Raw genomic sequence first — 18,869 nt, 5'->3', positions numbered from 1 at the left:
TTTGCAATGAATATGGCCATTCAGATTATAGGATTTGGAATGCCTGGAGTAAGGTCTGGCCCCTAGCATGCCAATTAAAATATGAAACCTTGCCTAGTAATCTCTCACCCATACACCCAGTTTATGTGACCTGATGTCTGCCTCAATTTTTGCTTGCTTTCATTCTGTAAAAAAACGACACCACCCATCTGGCTTGAATCTGATATGTGCATGGCTCTTCCCAGACTCTTAGGAAGCTTAGTTCTGCATCTGGAGCCATGTATTGACTTTAACATGAACCAAAAGCCTGGAATCTAAGTACTGCTGGTCCCAAACTGTTTCCATGTTTGCTGAGCTCCCATGGCTAATGAGACCTAGAATGATAGTCCAACTCTTTGAAATGATTGTTCACAATGTGAACAATCCCCATCAATAAATTAGGGAGAAATAAAAATCATTGTCCAAATGAAACAAAGAGGGAAAATTAAAATGTCACTCTGATTATTATGTTATATAATATTACCAGATTGGGAAAATGTTTATTCTGATGGATGGTTAAAAATTTTTTTTCAATTTATATTGTTTGTTATGGCCAATAAAATTCTTAGCTGTTTCCACTTTGGACATTTGAGTTAAAATGTTAACATTTGGGGGTAAATATTGTTTTGGTCATATGAAGACTGCTGAGAAGGAAATGGCAACCCACGCTAGTGTTCTTGCCTGGAGAATCCCAGGGACGGGGAAGTCTGGTGGGCTGCCGTCTATGGGGTGGCACAGAGTCGGACACGACTGAAGCGACTTAGCAGCAGCAGCAGCAGCCTTGTATAAGCTGAAACAGTTTTACACTGGGAAAAAAAAATTGGAAGGTAAATGTAAAGCAATGTGCCAATATATTAGTGAGATTTAAGCCATCTAAAAAAATGAGGAAAGGATGACTCTACACTTTTCTCCTCCTATAAAAAACCCGATAAACTAGAGATTCCTTTGTTTTTGAAAATACAGTCTAGTGCCTTGGGTGGCTTCTTTCTCAACACACAATTGATTCTAGGAATGACATTCACTCTGAACGTGGACAGCTGTGCGTTTGGGACAGAAGCAGCTGTTTCACCGTTGTCGTTTTATACAACAGCTATGGTAGGAGAACTATTTTCTCCCCAAATTACCACTTAAGAGACCTAGAAAGCTAAACAGTGTCATTTTGTATGTTTATAAAAGACAAAACAGTCTTTCTATTCTAAATCACAAAGAGGGAAAAGGCAATTGAACTAATGGCATTTTTTTCACAGGGAATATACCACAAGTCATTAAAAATAGAGATGTAGAATATTTAAGGATACAGTTAAAATGGTGGTACACTGAAATTTTAAAAAAGGATAAAGATTTTTTTCACACTGCCAAAAACTAACGAAAAATTTCAGGAAGACTATAGATATAAAAGGTTTTTCCATGTGTTTTTCTTATCTCATTCGTTTCTGAGAAGACCTTGCAAAAGAGATGGAGCAAAACGTGCCTCACATGACTAGCGAATGCTGGAACAGATAGTTTATGCATTTGTTACTAAGTAACTTTTTCTCTTGGATCTAATAATAAATCACCATTGTTCTTTACCATTTGATTTGTAATTCTAATAAGGCAAGATGGTGTATTTATCCAGCTGTAGATAAAAATTCAGTCATATAACTTCAGTGAACCAAGTGCGAACTATGTAAACATCATAAATGGAAAAAAATCATAAAATAAGGCTCAGTTAAGTATAATTTAAGTATAAATATATACCCAGTGTTGTACATATATTTCTTCTGTTTACTTCCTCCAGGTTTGCAGGTGGATTTAGTGATTATGAAATGAATATGACTAAAAAAGACTTAAATCAACAAGTAAACTACAATTAAATATATTCATAAGCAATAAATTTCTACAGTGCTCTGATGAGAATGTGTACCATTTTCCTTCAAACTAATCTTCCATTAAACACAAAATTTGATAGTATTGTATTTGCTAACCTACATATAGTGAAGCATTGTTATTTTTATTGTTTATTAATATTTTATCAAATTTCTTGCTTAGAATGTTTTGTCATTGCCTTCAAGTTGGAATTCTAATCTATACACTACAATTTTTTCATACTGTCCCCTATCACTTTTATTAACACTTTATTAGTATTCCAAATGCTCAAAAACTTCCAAACTTAGCCTTTTTAAACCTGAAATTTGTTGAGAATTCCCTGGTAGTTGAGTGGTTAGGACTCAGTGCTTTCACTGCCAAGGGCCCAGGCTCAATTCTTGGTCAGGGAACTAAGATCCCACATGCTGCATAGCCCTTCTGAATTAAAAAAAAAAAAAAAAAAAGCCCTGAAATTTGTTTACCTATGTACTTGAGGGGGAAAAGGGGACTATTATTGTGTTGGCCAATTAACCAGAATTTTTTATGTAATTTACAAATATTATTTTAAGGATTTAATTAGAATGTTGACCTTCCTATAATTAAAAAGTATAATTCTAAACTGTTATAGCTTTCTTTCAAACTATTTTCAGGGGATTGTTATATGGTTAAATATAAATTACTATGAGAAAAATAATGGATTAAACTTTAACCTAAAGATATGAGGTGTTAAAAAGTAACAATACCATCCATAAAAGAATGTACTATAAATTTCCTAAGAATTTTTCCTATTGCGTTTCTAATGCAACCTGAAAAAATCAATTTGCACACAATTTTTAGAAGTTCAGCTATTTGATCATGTATCATAAATATGTATTTTTCTCATATCTTTCTCACAAAATGAGTAAGAGTCATTATATCCCCTTTATGCTTAAGAGAAAATGGAAATCCAATGAGGTCATGCCTCTGCTTCAACATTTAGATACAAAATAGCTTCACTGTCCATGTTTCTCGGTTTGCTGATATTTTCACTTCAAAGAAGTTCATATTCACAGTTTCATACCTGAAATAATCATAGTCTAGAAGAAAGTTTAAATGGAAATGACCTTTAATATTCGTATTATACTTCGAATGATCACCATCATTAGGTGCATATCATTTTTACAGGGGCATGTGAATAGTTTACAGGCTGGCAAATATTTTTTGTTGAAAGAAAATTACCTTAAACCTATAAACGAAGTATTTACATCTTACTCAATGCTCTTCTATCTCTAGATTATTTTTAATAATAAAACAAAATATATAACTGAACTTTACATAATATGTGGCAATGTAAACATCTCTTGATATATGAATCAACTAGAAAAGGTTAAGTTTGTGCCTGGTAAGCTAAACTTTTCATTTTTAAGCAAAAAGAAAAAAAAGCAAGTTTAAGTCAATTTTGAGGAGACAGGTGAAGGAAAATATTTGCAGAGGCTAAGTGGGTATCCATATGTGAGTGTGCTGGTTGAATGTAAGGTAACTGGAACATAAAATGGACATATAAGAAATAACGAATGCACATCCCACTTAAAAGATTTAAACATTAAAATTTCTGTGATAGTCACTGACTCTTGCTTAGGTGGGATTTAGAAAACACAAGTCACTTTGAAGCATTTATCCTTTGTTTTCAGAGTCTTTGGACCAGCTGCTCTTATTTTACAAATGCCAGTTTATACACACTACTCCTGGGAAAGAATATAAAGCATCTATTTTTTGCTTTGATGAAGGCTGCTGCTCCTAATAACCCCCTTGAAATTGAGAACAGCACAGGGAGGAAGAAGAAAAGTTTCCTAGCAGTAAAGAAAGCTACTAGAAACAAAAAGATTTCAACCTAGTTTATGCTGTGTGCTCAGGATCAGAGAGTTTCTGACTGAGGTCATTGGTAGGAAACACCACAAATGACTCCAAAGAATCTTGCCATGCTTATAACAGAGACTCTTAAGAGAAGGACTGCCTCATCATTAGGTGCTAAACAAGTGTTCTGCACACAAAGGTGATTGACAAAGCTATAACCTGGGTACAAACCAGATATCATGACTGAATGGAAAAGAGTCATCCTTGCTGGGTTCAAAGCAGCAGATAACAATAGCAGCACACAGTGCTGAAAACAGAGGCAAAGGCATTCATAAGTCAGGGACATATAAGGAACGGATCAGAATGGCCCACTGCTCACCATGCTTGAAAACAGCTCGTGTATTTTATTAAGTGAACCCCAGGAATCTTGGACAGGTGGCCCAATGATATCCTAGAGGGAGATTCTGGTCTTCTGCCTTCCACAGCTAAGATAGAGGAGTTCATTTCAGTCGCTTAGTTGTGTCCGACTCTTTGTGACCCATGGACTGCAGCATGCCAGGCTTCGCTGTCCATCACCAACTCCTGGAGCTTGCTCAAACTCATATCCATCAAGTCGGTGATGCCATCCAATGATCTTATCCTCTGTCTTCCCCTTCTCCTCTTGCCTTCAATCTTTCCCAGCATCAGGGTCTTTTCCAAGGAGTCAGTTCTTCCCATCAGGTGGCCAAAGTATTGGAGTTTCAACATCATCATCAGTCCTTCCAATGAATATTCAGGACTGATTTCCTTTAGGATGGACTGGTTGGATCTCCTTGCAGCCCAAGGGACTCTCAAGAGTCTTCTCCAATAACACAGTTCAAAGGCCTCAATTTTTCAGGGCTCAGCTTTTTTTATCGTCCAACTCTCATATTCATACATGACCACTGGAAAACCATAGCTTTGTCTAGACAGACCTTTGTCAGCAAAGTAATGTCTCTGCTTTTCAATATGCCATCTAGGTTTGTCATAGCTTTCTTTTAAGGAGCAAACTTCTTTTAATTTCATGGCTGCAATCACCATCTGCAGTGATTTTGGAACCCAAGAAAATAAAGTCTGTCACGGTTTCCATTATTTGCTCATCTATTTGCCATGAAGTAATGGGACCAGATGCCACAATCTAGTTTTTTGAATGTTGAGTTTTAAGCCAGCTTTTTCACGCTCCTCTTTCACTTTCATCAAGAGGCTCTTTAATTTCTCTTTGCTTCCTGCCATAAGGGTGGTGTCATCTGCATATTTGAGGTTATTGATATTTCTCCTGGATATCTTGATTCCAGCTTGTGCTTCATCCAGCCCAGCATTTCTCATGATGTACTCTGCATAGAAGTTAAATTAGCAGGGTGACAATACACAGCCTTGACGTACTCCTTTCCCAATTTGGAACCAGTCCGTTGTTCCATATCTGGTTTTAACTGTTGTTTCTTGACCTGCATACAGATTTCTCAGGAGGCAGATAAGGTGGTCTGGTATTCCCATCTCTTTCAGAATTTTCCACAGTTTTTTGTAATTCACACAGTCAAGGGCTTTGGCGTAGTCAATAAAGTAGAAGTAGATATATTTCTGGAATTCTCTTGCTTTTTCTATGATCCAACAGATGTTGGCATTTGATCTCTGGGCCTCTGCCTTTTCTAAATCCTCCTTGAACATCTGGAAGTTCTTGGTTCATGTACTGTGGAAGCCTAACTTGGAGAATTTTGAGCATTACTTTGCTAGCGTGTGAGATGAGTGCAGTTGTATGGTAGTTTGATCATTCATTGGCATTGCCTTTCTTTGGGATTGGAATGAAAACTGAACTTTTCCAGTTCTGTGGCCACTGCTGAAGATAGAAGAGAGGTCAAGTAATTAACTAAGAAAAATAGTAAAGATATCATTTGTAGTCCTGGCTGGAAAAGTGGATCTTTCTGGTTATATCTGATTTATTAATAAATCAAAGATTTATGCATATATTGTTCAGGTAGAGAATTCAAATTCAAATTCTTATTTAGAGCTTGTAGTTATAGTTCCCTTTTGAAATAAAACCACACATATTCAAAAAACAATAGAAATTTACCTTTAGAATATTTTAGGTATCTTTAATAAATAAAATCTGGTAATGAAGATACGATTTCACATTTGCATTACATATAATTTTACTTATGTTTTCATTTCAGCTTCACTACACCACTGGGACTTAGGCCACATCCCAAAATTACAGTTTTGGAATTCAAGACCAGAGGACAGGTCAAGTCTTTTATATCAAATCACTATGCATGCTATAGCAGAGAACCTCAAATAAATAACCAAGTACATTAAAGAATATTAAGATCAAAAGTATAAAGGTGGTTGATATTTCTCTTTGCCCACCCAGTGTCCATTTCAGCTACCTACATCTTTGTGTTTGGGAACAGAAAAGAGAAAGAGAAAGACGGCACTGCTCCTTGCCAGAAGAGGAACCAGAAAGGAGATCCCCTAATTCTCCTTCCCCACCTTTCCTAAAGTGTGGTCAAAGTGCTCTTGCATAAGAGTAATATGGGGTCTTGTTACCAACAGAGATCCCCAGGTTCACCTCCAGAACCTAGGCCTGAGATTTCTCAGGTGACCTATGGCAATCTTCATTTTTAATGCCTTCTCTTGTGCTTAGTCTGCATATCAATGTATGTTGGGACCACTGCCTGCTCCCTGCAAGAAGTGCCTTCCTTATATAAGTCCTAGTGTTAAAGCTATTTGAGGACTTCCCTGATGGTCCAGGGGTTAAGACTCCACACTTTCACTGCAGGGGGCACAGGTTTGATCTCTAGTTGGGAAACTAAGATACTGCATGCTGCACTTGCCAGGAAAAAAAAAAAAAAACTATTTGATTAACAGCATTTTGAATATCACATAATTTGTCTAGAAAGCTTTAATGAATGGGTCTCTATTTAAGTCATTATGAATTCCAGAAAATCACTCTTTGCATTTTAAAAAATCTCCTATAGCTGATTTACCAGAAATGAATCAACTTATGAATTGGCTTTTGAAATAAACACCGTACTGTGTGCTATGCTGAGGTGCTCAGTTGTGTCTGACTCTTTGTGACCTCATGGACTGTAGCCTGACAGGCTCCTCTGTCCATGGGGATTTTCCAGGCAAGAATACTAGAGTGGGTTGCTGTGCCCTCCATCAGGGGAATCTTCCCAGCCTAGGGATTGAACCCAGGTCTCCCGCATTGCAGGCAGACCCTGGTATCTCTAATCTTTTTTCAAGAGCTCTCTAGTCTTTCCCATTCTATTGTTTTCCTCTATTTCTTTGTACTGATCACTGAGGAAGGCTTTCTTATCTACCCTTGCTATTCTTTGGAACTCTGCATTCAGATGTGAATATCTTTCCTTTTCTCCTTTGCTTTTCGCGTCTCTTCTTTTCTCAGCTATTTGTAAGGCCTCCTCAGACAACCATTTTGCATTTTTCCATTCCTTTTCCTTGGGGATAGTCTTGCTCACTGCCTCCTGTACAATGTCATGAACCTCCATCCCATAGGTCTTCAGGCAATCTGTCTATCAAATCTAATCCCTTGAACCTATTTGTCATTTCCAGTGTATAATCATAAGGGTGACATCCATGTGTCGAGTCATCTCTTGTGTTGTTGGAAGACGGTGTTTGCACATCCACAACTGGATATTGTTTTCACTCTGGCTCCATCTCTTCATTCTTTCTGGAGTTATTTCTCCAGAATGCCAAGTTATTGTGTGGCATTAGGTCTAAACTATTTTGCTTCAGTTATTAGAACTATCTTTGGAAGGAATGATGCTAAAGCTGAAACTCCAGTACTTTGGCCACCACATGCAAAGAGTTGACTCATTGGAAAAGACTCTGATGCTGGGAGGGATTGAGGGCAGGAGGAGGGGACGACAGAGGATGAGATGGCTGGATGGCATCACTGACTTGATGGACGTGAGTCCGAGTGAACTCTGGGAGTTGGTGATGGACAGGGAGGCCTGGCGTGCTGCGATTCATGGGGTCACAAAAAGTCAGACATGACTGAGCCACTGAACTGAACTGAACTGAAGATATGCCAGGATAAGATTCCCTTCTTTGTTCTTCTTTCTCAGAATTCCATGGGACGCGAACCCTTCTTATAGATAACAAATTTAGTTTGTCTGGTTCTATGCAACATGCTATTAAGAATTTTATTTTAATTTCATTACAATTATGGACTAACAAAGGGAAAATTTGGCATATGTCTAGTTTTGAATATTTTCAACCCTAACCATAGGAAATTTTTACATTATTATTTCCTTCAATAACATTTTATTTTCCTTTCATATAATTATTAAACATCTTTTGTGAAGTTTATTTCTGTGTACTTCTAATTTTTGAGTGGCGTCAGTTCTCTAAGATTTCATTGTTGCCTATGGTTGATGTACAGATTTATTTTTATGTGCTGATTTTTTTTATATTTGGGGTCCTTTTATACTCTCTTTTTAGTTATAATATTTGTCTGCATATTTTCTTAGGCTTGATAGATATCCTGTCACCTACAAATGAAAATCACTTTGCTTCCTCCTTCCCTGTCATTATTCTATTTTTTTAAATTTTTTCTACTTTTAATGCATCAGTCAGATTCTTCAGTAAAACAGTGAAAAATAGGCTAATAGCATATATTCTTCTCCCAACTTCAACCAAAATGTTTCTAAATGTGAGTCACTGATATTGGTAGTAGTCCTTTATCAAGTTAAGATAGTTCTCTTCTATCCTTAGCTTGCAAAGAGTTTATATTTAACATATAGTACCTTTTACCAATTTCTTCTTTGAAAACTATTGAGATGTTCTCTTTAACCCTTTAGTCTGCTAATATGATATTTTACTCTATTATTTTTTTTAGTATTTAACTGTATTTCTACTTCTAATATAAACTCTTTAGTCATCATGCCTTATTTTTTAATACTAGTAAATTTTATATGGTAATGATTTATTTTCCTTTTCATAGACAGATTAACATCAGAAAAAATAATAGAGCAGTAATCACAGTAATCCAAGTCTATGCCCCAACCACTAATGCCGAAGAAACTGAAGTTGAATGGTTCTAAGAAGCCCTACAAGACCTTCTAGAACTAACACCAAAAAAGAGATACCCTTTTCATCATAGGGGACTGGAATGCAAAAGTAGGAAGTCAAGAGTTACCTGGAGTAACAGGCAAGTTTGGCCTTGGAATACAAAATGAAGCAGGGCAAAGGTGAACAAGAGTTTTGCCAAGAGAACACATTCGTCACAGCATACACCCTCTTCCAACCACACAAGAGATGACTCTACATATAAATATCACCAGATGGTCAATACCAAAATCAGGTTGATTATATTCTTTGCAGCTGAAGATGGAGAAGCTCTATACAGTCAGTAAAAAGAAGACCGGGAGCTGACTGTGGCTCAGATCATGAAGTCCTTATGGCAAAATTCAAACTTAAATTGAAGAAAGTAGGGAAAACCACTAGGCCACTCAAATATGACCTAAATCAAATTGCTTAAGATTGTACAGTGGAAGTGACAAATAGATTCAAGGGATTAGATTTGATAGAGAGTGCCCGAAGAACTATGGGCAGAGGTTCATGACATTGTACAGGAGGCAGTGATCAAGACCATCCCAATAAAAAGAAAAGCAAAAAGGCAAAATGGTTGTCTGAGGAGCCCTTACAAATAGCTGAGAAAAGAAGAGAGGCTAAAGGCAAAGGGGAAAAGGAAAGATATACCCATTTGAATGCAGAGTTCCAAAGAATAGCAAGGAGAGATGAGAAAGCCTTCTTTAGTGATCAATGCAAAGAAACAGAGGAAAACAATAGAATAGGAAAGACTAGAGATCCTTCAAGAAAATTAGAGATATCAAGGGAAATTTTCATGCAAAGATGGACACAATAAAGGACAGAAATAGTATGGACCTAACAGAAGCAGAGGATATTAAGAAGGCATGGCAAGAATACACAGAAGAACTATACAAAAAGTATCTCAATGGCCCAGATAACTATGGTGGTGTAATCACTCATCTAGAGCCAGACATCCTGAAGTCCAAAGTCAAATGGGTCTTAGGAAGCAGCACTATGAACAAAGCTAGCAGAGATGATGGAATTCCATTTGAGCTATTTAAAATCCTAGAAGATAATGCTGTGAAAGTGCTACACTCAGTACACCAGCAAATTTGGAAAACTCAGCAGTGGCCACAGGACTGGAAAAGGTCAGTTTTCATTCCAAACCCAAAGAAAGGAAGTACCAAAAAATGTTGAAAGTATCGTACATCCTAACTCGTCTCACATGCTAGCAAAGTAATGCTCAAAATTCTCTAAGTCAGGCTTCAATAGTATGTGAACTGTGAACTTCCAGATGTTCAAGCTGGATTTAGAAAAGGAAAAGGAACTAAGATCAAATTGCCAACATCCGTTGGATCGTGGAAAAAGCAAGAGTGTTCCAGAAAAACATCTACCTCTGCTATATTGACTATGCCAAAGCTTTTGACTGTGTGGATCACAACAAACTGTGGAAAATTCTGAAAGAGATGGGAATACCAGACCACCTGACTTGCCTCTTGAGAAATCTGTATGCAGGTCAGGAAGCAACAGTTAGAACTGGACATGGAACAACAGACTGGTTCCAAATAGGAAAAGGAGTACGTCAACACTGTGTATTGTCACCCTGCTTATTTAACTTCTATGCAGAGTACATTATGAGAAATGCCAGGCTGGATGAAGCACAGCTGGAATCAAGATTGCTGGGAGAAATATCAATAACCTTAGATATACAGATGACACCACCCTTATGGCAGAAAACGAAGAACCTCTTGATGAAAGTGAAAGAGGAGCGTGAAAAAGCTTGCTTAAAACTCAACATTCAGCACACAAAGATCATGGCATCCCATGATCCCATCATTTAATGGCAAATAGATGAGGAAATGATGGAAACCATGATAGCCTTTTTTGGGGGGGCTCCAAAATCACTGCAGATGGTGACTGCAGTCATGAAATTAAAAGAAGTTTGCTCCTTGGAAGAAAAGCCACAACCAACCTAGGCAGCATGTTAAAAAGCAGAGACATTATTTTGCCAACAAAACTCCATCTAGTCAAAGCTATGGTTTTTCCAGTAGTCATGAATGGATGTGAGAATTGAACTATAAAGAAAGCTGAGCTCTGAAGAATTGATGTTTTTGAACTGTGGTGTTGGAGATGACTCTTGAGAGCCCTTGGACTTCAGGGAGATCCAACCAGTCCATCCTAAAGGAAATCAGTCATTGGAAGGCCTGATACTGAAGCTGAAACTCCAATACTTTGGCCGCCTGATGTGAAGAACTGACTCCTTAGAAACGACTCTGATGCTGGGAAAGACTGAAGGCAGGAGAAGGGGACGACAGAGGAAGAGATGTTTGGATGACATCAGTGACACAGTGGACGTGCGTTTGAGCAAGCACCGGGAGTTGGTGATGGACAGGGAACCCTGTGTGCTATGTGGTCACAAAGAGTCAGACAGGACTGAGCGACTGAACTAACTAATGATTTATTTATGATTTTAACATCAATATCCATATTGCATAGTCTTTCTTATTAGTCTTCCAACTCTTCTGTGTCTTTCTTACAGTGTATTTGCCACACACCTGCTCTTGATCCTTCTAAACCATCTCATGTGACTGAAACGAAACTCCACAGAGCTCACAAAGCACCTTGTAAGCCCTTCCCACAACCTCTCAGGCCGAATCTCCTGTCCTGTTTTCATTGCTCACCTCTCTGCTTGCTATTCCTTGAATCAGTCTCATATACCCTCACCTCTAAGCATTTGCCTTCACTGTTCTCTCTGCCTGGAGTGCCCTCCCCGACACTTCTGCTTGGTCACTCTCTAATTTTTTAGGGCTGCTCAAATATCACCTTATGAATGAAACCATCACTAATAATACTATACAGAATAACAGCTCCTTTGCTATTCATTTCCTCCACTTAATTTTTCTTCATAACACCTGCCATTGCATGACATAGTTTATGTTTATCCTTGTGTATTTATTTGTGGTTGATTTTCTGACAACTAAAATGTGAGTTTCATGAGAACAAGAATTGTATTTATTTTGTTTTTCCTTTTTTATATCCCCATATGTAAACCTGCCTGGACCATGGTAGGTGCTCAAGAAAACTGGAGATACAGTTTTATTTGGTACTTACCTGTGGTACCTGCATGAAGAAATAGTGTTCATTCATTCATTCAGTAAATAATTGCTCACTTACGATGTGATGAGGCTTGTGCCAGACAATAGAGTGTCCATGCTCAGGCTTCCGATTTCTGTGAGTGACTGAGCCCACGCTCACTAGGAGAAGGCCAGCTGCTCAGTTACTAGCCTCTGTCAAGACAAACGGTGCTTCTGAGCATTATTTTCAGGCAAGGCAGTCATTTCATAATCCTGGCTTTGTCCTGGTACTTCAGCTCTAACTCTCTGATTCCAAAGAGACTTCTAGCAGGACTCCTTTTCCCCTCAGGCATAAGACCAATAATTCACCCTCATTTCCCCCCTTGCCCTATCCTTCCACAACAGCCTATGCTTTGTTTTATTTTTATATCACCTAGCATTTCGCTTCAGTTCCTGCTCACTCTGACTTGAGGTTCTTTATCTCTGGCACATGGGGATTTTATTAACAGTAGGCTATTTATTCAAAACATTTTGTTAGCTTTTCACTAGTAAGTCCACATATTGGTGACAAGAGACACAGCCTTTTGCATTGGCTAAAATTTTGTTGTGGAACTGAAATTTTCTTAAATGTCTGAGAAACTGCTTACAACTCTGGATATTATGAGTGGTGAATAATCATGTAAATTCATTTCTGTGGCAATGTGCCCTGAGTACTCTGGTGAAAAATGAAAATGCTAGTTCTTTCTATATTGATTTTTCAGTTCATTATTCCTAAAAATATGATTTTAAATGCCCTATTCTAAATCTTCTATAACTATTCCATGATTTTTTTTAATCATTGGTATTTCATAGCCCTATGAGTATAAATTATCATTTCAGAGACCCCATGTCATATTCATTATATCACACTGGAATCTTAGGCTTGGGTTATTTTACTGTATCTCAAGATGCCAGTAAAATAATCTCAAGAAAGTTCTCACCAAAGATACCTTAGTATGCGGCTGCTGCTAAGTCGCTTCAATTGTGTCCGACTCTGTGAGACCCCATAGAAGGCAGCCCACTAGGCTCCTCCGTCCACAGAATTCTCTAGGCAAGATTACTGGAGTGGGTTGCCATTTCCTTCTCCATTACCTTAGTATAGAGTCTTTTAGTATGAGCAAAGCTAAAAATAGAGAAGGTAGAGATGCGCAGCAGAGCCCCAGATCAGAGAAAGAGTGTATTTATAATGGACTGATTTTTACAAAACGCAATAAAAATTGACTAGAGGGGTTGTCTCCCTGTTTCTGCCAGGCCAGTTCCACAGTGTCACTGTAAGAAATCCTTTCCTGAAGAGCCTACATCTCCCCATTTCATTAAACAGTTGGCTGAACGTACTCAACATTTTTTAGATTAATTTAGCCATTTTCTTGGAAAGGGAATTCTCTCCCAAAGTTTCTTCTTCTTATTACTTCTTTTCATTTTCTAGCTTTTCTTTTTTTAGATTTTTTTAATGGCTTTGTATCAAGAATAGTAACTATGAGGGGAAATGTCCAGGCATTTTTTCCAAACAGCACACTACCTTGTACACAATGCTAAAACTAGCATGTTTAGATTTAACCATCACTCACACGGCTTATGTCTACCTAATGCTAAAGTAATAAGTTAAACAAACAAGTTCCCCCTAAAACTAATTTGTGTTAATTTTAAAAATACTTGAAATTACCTTTGTCATTTGGTATAGGCAAAAAGCTGCCTAAGTGACTCAGCTTATTAGAAGGTCTAAAGATGGTCTGTACTATTCCTTACCATTTGTATGGAGGATATGTTAGAGTATTCTCTTAGCTTCAGAAGTAAAATCATGATTTGAAATACTAATGATTATTCATAATAGATAGTAGCAATCCAGAGCATAAAGAAATGCATTTGGACATTCTCTGTTCAAGTTTAGTAAGAGACAGGATCAAGTACTAGTTCGAAACTCAAACTCCAATGCCAAGCTCTCTTGGGTTCAGTCCACTTACTAGCTGTGTGACCTTGAGAGACTTACTTCATTAACGAAAAATTTCCTTTTGATTATAATGGTGTAAGATTGTTGTAGGACAAAATAATTATAGCTATATAAAAAATGCTTAAAACAGGGCCTGGCATATGAAAGCACAGTGTAACTGTGAGCTCACTTACTCTTTCTCTCTTATCCACAAATTATGGTCATAAAAATTATGTTTCTCACAACAGTGCTACATATATACATAAACATAGCCATGAGATCACATTTATTTTATCTTTATTCACAGTTCCTTAGGAAGTGAGTATCCTTAGGAAGTGAATATCTTTAGATGTAAGTTGTATTAATCTAATAAAAGCCAACTCATTGGAAAAGTCCCTGATGCTAGGAAAGATTGAGGACAGAAGAAGAGGATATCAGAGGATGAGATGGCTGGATGGCATCACCAATGCAGTGGTCGTAAACTTGGGCAAAATCCTGGGAGATGGTGAGGGACAGGGAGGCCTGGTGTGCTGCATTCCATGGGGTCACAAAGAGTCAGACATGACTGGATAACTGAACAACAGCAGTAAAAGACCAGATTGGATTCAGGCTCGTCTAATAGTGCTCTTTCTAGATTAGAGTATCAATACTCCAAATTTAAAGTGGTTGTAAGAGTGGATTATTGCTACTATATATATGCATACATATACGTATATTTAGTGGCACATATATAGGGCTTCCCTGGTGGCTCAGATGGTAAAGAATCTGCCTGCAATGCAGGAGACTTAGGTTCAACCCTTGGGTCAGGAAGATTCCCTGGAGAATGGAATGGTTATCCACTCCAGTATTCTTGCCTGGAAAATTCCATGGACAGAGGAGCCTGGCGGGATACAGTCCATAGCGTAACAAAGAGTCAGACATGACCAAGCAACTAACACACACATACATATTAGTCACAGAAAAGAATGAAATTTTGCCATTTGTACCAATATTGATGGACCTGAAGGGTATTATGCTTAGTGAAAAAAGTTAGATAAATATAAGTACTGTATGTTATCACTAGTACGTAGAATCTAAAAGATGAACAAATAGATGTAACAAAAAATAAACAAATTTACAGATATAGTTAATAAACTCATGGTTGCCAGTGGGGATAGGGAAGTGGGAAGGGGTCAAATAAGGGTAGGAGATTTTGAGATACAAACTATTATTTATAGAATAGATAAGCAACAAGGGTATATTATATAGTACAAGGAAAATAGAGCCACTATTTTATAATAACTTTAAATGGAATATGATCCACAAAATATTGAATGATAAAGCAGAAGGAGAGGGACACGACAGAGGATGAGATGGTTGGATGGCATCACCGACTCAATGGACATGAGTTTGAGCAAGCTCCAGGAGCTGGTGATGGACAGGGAAGCCTGACATGTTGCAGTCCAAGGGGTCACAAAGAGTTAGACACAACTGAGTGACTGAACTAAACTGAACTGATGCTATACACCTGAAAATAATATAATATTGCAAATCAACTAGACTTGAATACATTTTTTTTAATTTATCCAACATAAAATATGCTGAATATTTCATTTCTGTCTTTTTCAAGACAACATAGAAATATGAGTTTTCTAACTCAAAATATTTATAGAAATAAAACATAGTCAGCATATAGTCTTAATCCATTTAAGCTTGTTACTTACAATCAAGTATGTATTACATAGAGCAGATAGGTTTAATTTACATTTCTGCATAAATCTTCAAAATAGATTCTCTGGAATTTTGTTTTATACCATTGAAAATTTTCTTACATATGGAAATATTTTTATACAATCCAAACTCTGAAAGTATTTTTTCCTATATATTGAGGAAAAAATTTCCCCCTTTCTTCATGCATGGTATCTTTCATTTGTCCCTGTAAATACCCTCTCCACCACCCCGCTTTCTGCTCTGGGAGAACATTTGTGCATGATAAAGGCTCCCTTGCCCACCGGCTTCCTGATGGGTTTGGTTAATGACAAACACTGGCATGAGATCAGAAGGAAAAAGGAGAGTGAAGTCACGGTATTTATGCCACAGGCTGGCTGATCCTTCAACCAAAAGTCACAGCTGCTGTCAGGCAGACCTCACCACCAGCCTCTGTGTCTCTGGTTCTCAAGTACCATTCTCTTCCCCATGTCCCTTCTTGCATGGGTGATAATCTGGGCTCCCCATGCTGTCCCTTCTTTTCATCCGCTCTTGCCTGGGATGGTGACAGCTGTTACTAACATTGTTTTCTGCAGTACTCTCGCAGTTTTCCCACACTCTGCCCACAATAAATACTCCCTTTATTAAACTATTGTCAAAATACAACATGAGCATGCCATTGCATCACACTCATGGAGACACTCAACTAAATTTTCCTGCCAGCACCATGTCTAATAACCTTACCTGAAAGTCCTAGAAGAAAACCCAAAATAGATGCTTAATTTTGTTTTAGAAAACAGAGCTTACTCTGCATATTTGAGTTCTGCTTATTTTCAGTGCCTCTTAATATTTCCACCTTTCTTCCGCTTAGTTGTCCCAAGGTATTCAATTCTGGGCCCTTATATTGCCCCACCCCCTTCACTAAATCAATCATCCAGCAGTGTTTCACATCCGGAGCTTGTCTTCTACCTCCACAGCATCCACATTTACCTATCTTAGCTCCATTTCCTTAAGTATCTGCTTATAGGTAAAAGCTACTGAACTGTGACGACATGATAATTGGTTGGTTAGCATATTTTCAGGTTAATGGATCTTTTCTGGAAGCAACATCTTAATTCAAGAAATTGTAGGTGGAGAACAAGGTGATGGAGGAGTAAGTGAACATAAAGTACTTCTCTCTCCATAGATACATCAGGAATACACCTTCAGATACAGAGGTGCATGCAGCACACCAGCTGACAGTGGACAGGGGTACCTGACCAGAGGAAAAGAATATACACAACCACCCAAAACTCAGCAGGATGAAGGAACTAGAGAGAAAAACAGGAGAGTTAGTAGGACTGGGCCTGCCCTCAGTGGGTGGGGGAACTGAAGCAGGGGTCCGATCCCCACAGCGGGACATCTGTCTGAGTAGGAGGAGACACATTTAAGGCTGCAAGTGAAACAGCTGATCTGTGGGAGCCTAAATGGAATGAGCATCAGACAGTCCTTGCCACAGCCATACATACCCTGGACAGGGATGCAGGTCCCCTGGAAGGGGCAGTGGATGGGAGCCGGAGTTTAGGGATTGTGGAGCAATCCCAGGGCGAGGGCTGCTGTTGACTGCAGAGAGACAGATCGAGGGGATGTGGGGGAGGAGATTGTGGTGGGAAATGCCAGTGGAGGATAGCCAGGCAGTGATGGAAACGAGGCAATACTGCCGAGTCATCTGTAGGGGGTGGAGCCATCAGCATAGCCTCTCTCTCATGCCAGCATTGGAAGCTGAACAACAGAGAGGCTGGCCCATCAAATGCCAGACACACTGAACTACAGAGCAGGACCACCCAGGCTGCTCCTTTAAGTGACTGATGTGCCCAACTAGAGTAGGACCCCACCCAGGGGGACCCTTAATGTGCCTGATGCACCAAACAACCGAGAAGGACCCCAGGCAAGGGGGCCCTTCAAGTGCCTGAATAGGCAGAGCTGTGGAGAAAGACAGGCCAAAGAGGTCTTCTGATTGCCAGTTACAAGAGGCTCAAAAAAAAGACTCTGATAGGACCATAACTCCTGCAGCAGAGGCAATCCATGTCCCTGCACACTTGGCACCGCCAGGGTCCCTGCAAGCCAAGCAGATGGCCACTTTCACGCTGAACTCTCACTGGGGCAGAGCTGCCACAGACAAAAAAAAAAGTCTTGCATCTTTTTTTGCAGGGTCGCTTCGGTTGTGTACAACTCTTTGCCACCCTGTAGACTGTGGCCTGCCAGGCTTCTCTGTCAGGGAGCAGGGTTCTCCAGGCAAGAACACTGGAGCATATTGTCCAGTACTGGTTGCCATAGCCTTCTAGAGCACTGTATTTCCTGCTGCCTTAGGCACCAACTCCTCTGAGTACCTGGTGCTGCCTAAACCTTCCCCTGCAACCCAAGCAGCTGCACCACCTCCACACTTGACCCTCACAGGGGCAAATCCAAGTCCTCCAGGGCAGCCCCAAGAGCAAACCCCAGTGGACGATCCACATACAGAGGTGGAAGTAAAACCACAGTTGAAACCCAAGGGCAGTGTGGCTAAGGAAAAAGACGCAAAACCTTCCCACCAGCTGTATAAGCTGCTGATTATATCGCACACAATCAAACAGCCAGACTCTGTCTCTGGAGTATATAAAAGGTCATCGAGCGCTCCCACAAAAGAAAACACACTAGTTCTGATAGCTGTGGACACTGGAGGCAAGAACACACAGGAGTAGGACCAGATTAGAATCTGAGCTGCCCCCACAGCAGGTCCAGAGATCAGCACAGTGTTGGAGGGCATCCTAGGGAGGTGAGGTGGACTGTGACTCCCAGCGAGGGAAGGGACTCTGACAGCAGTGACTCAAGAAAAACATTTGTTATTCTTATGTTTTGACTTGTTCTGTAGATTCTTTTGGATTTTTTCTTTTATTTCCCTTTCCCCCCCACTCTGTTGTAGTTGTTGATTTTATTGGCACTATGAAATCTGTTTAAGCTTTTGAGCTTTTTTTCTCTCAGTCACATTTTTTATTGTTACAAACCTCTGCCTCTATGTTGGGCTTTTGCAGTTCTGTGAAGTTTCCCTTTCTTTCTTTCTTTTCTCTTTTTTTAATTTTTTAAACCTTTTATTATTTTTTCTACATTTATTCCTTTGTTTGCTTTTCATACTGTTCTTTCCCCCTTGCAGTTAATCTTTAATGTATATTGATTCTTCATCTACCTGTATTTAACTTTGCATATCTATTCTTTCTTTCGTTTCTTTCCTTTCCTCTCAATGTATTTGTTAGTTTTAGTTTCGTTGCTTTATTCCCCAGTTGGCACCTTTCTTTAGTTTTGTTTTCCAGTTTGTGCTTTAGTTAGTTTTGTTCTGGTTGATATAATTTTTGGTTTCCTTTGTT

This window comes from Bos indicus, chromosome 2, assembly GCF_029378745.1.
Source record: "Bos indicus isolate NIAB-ARS_2022 breed Sahiwal x Tharparkar chromosome 2, NIAB-ARS_B.indTharparkar_mat_pri_1.0, whole genome shotgun sequence".
NCBI classification, from domain to species: Eukaryota; Metazoa; Chordata; class Mammalia; order Artiodactyla; family Bovidae; genus Bos; species Bos indicus.
This window is presented reverse-complemented; position numbering follows the sequence as displayed.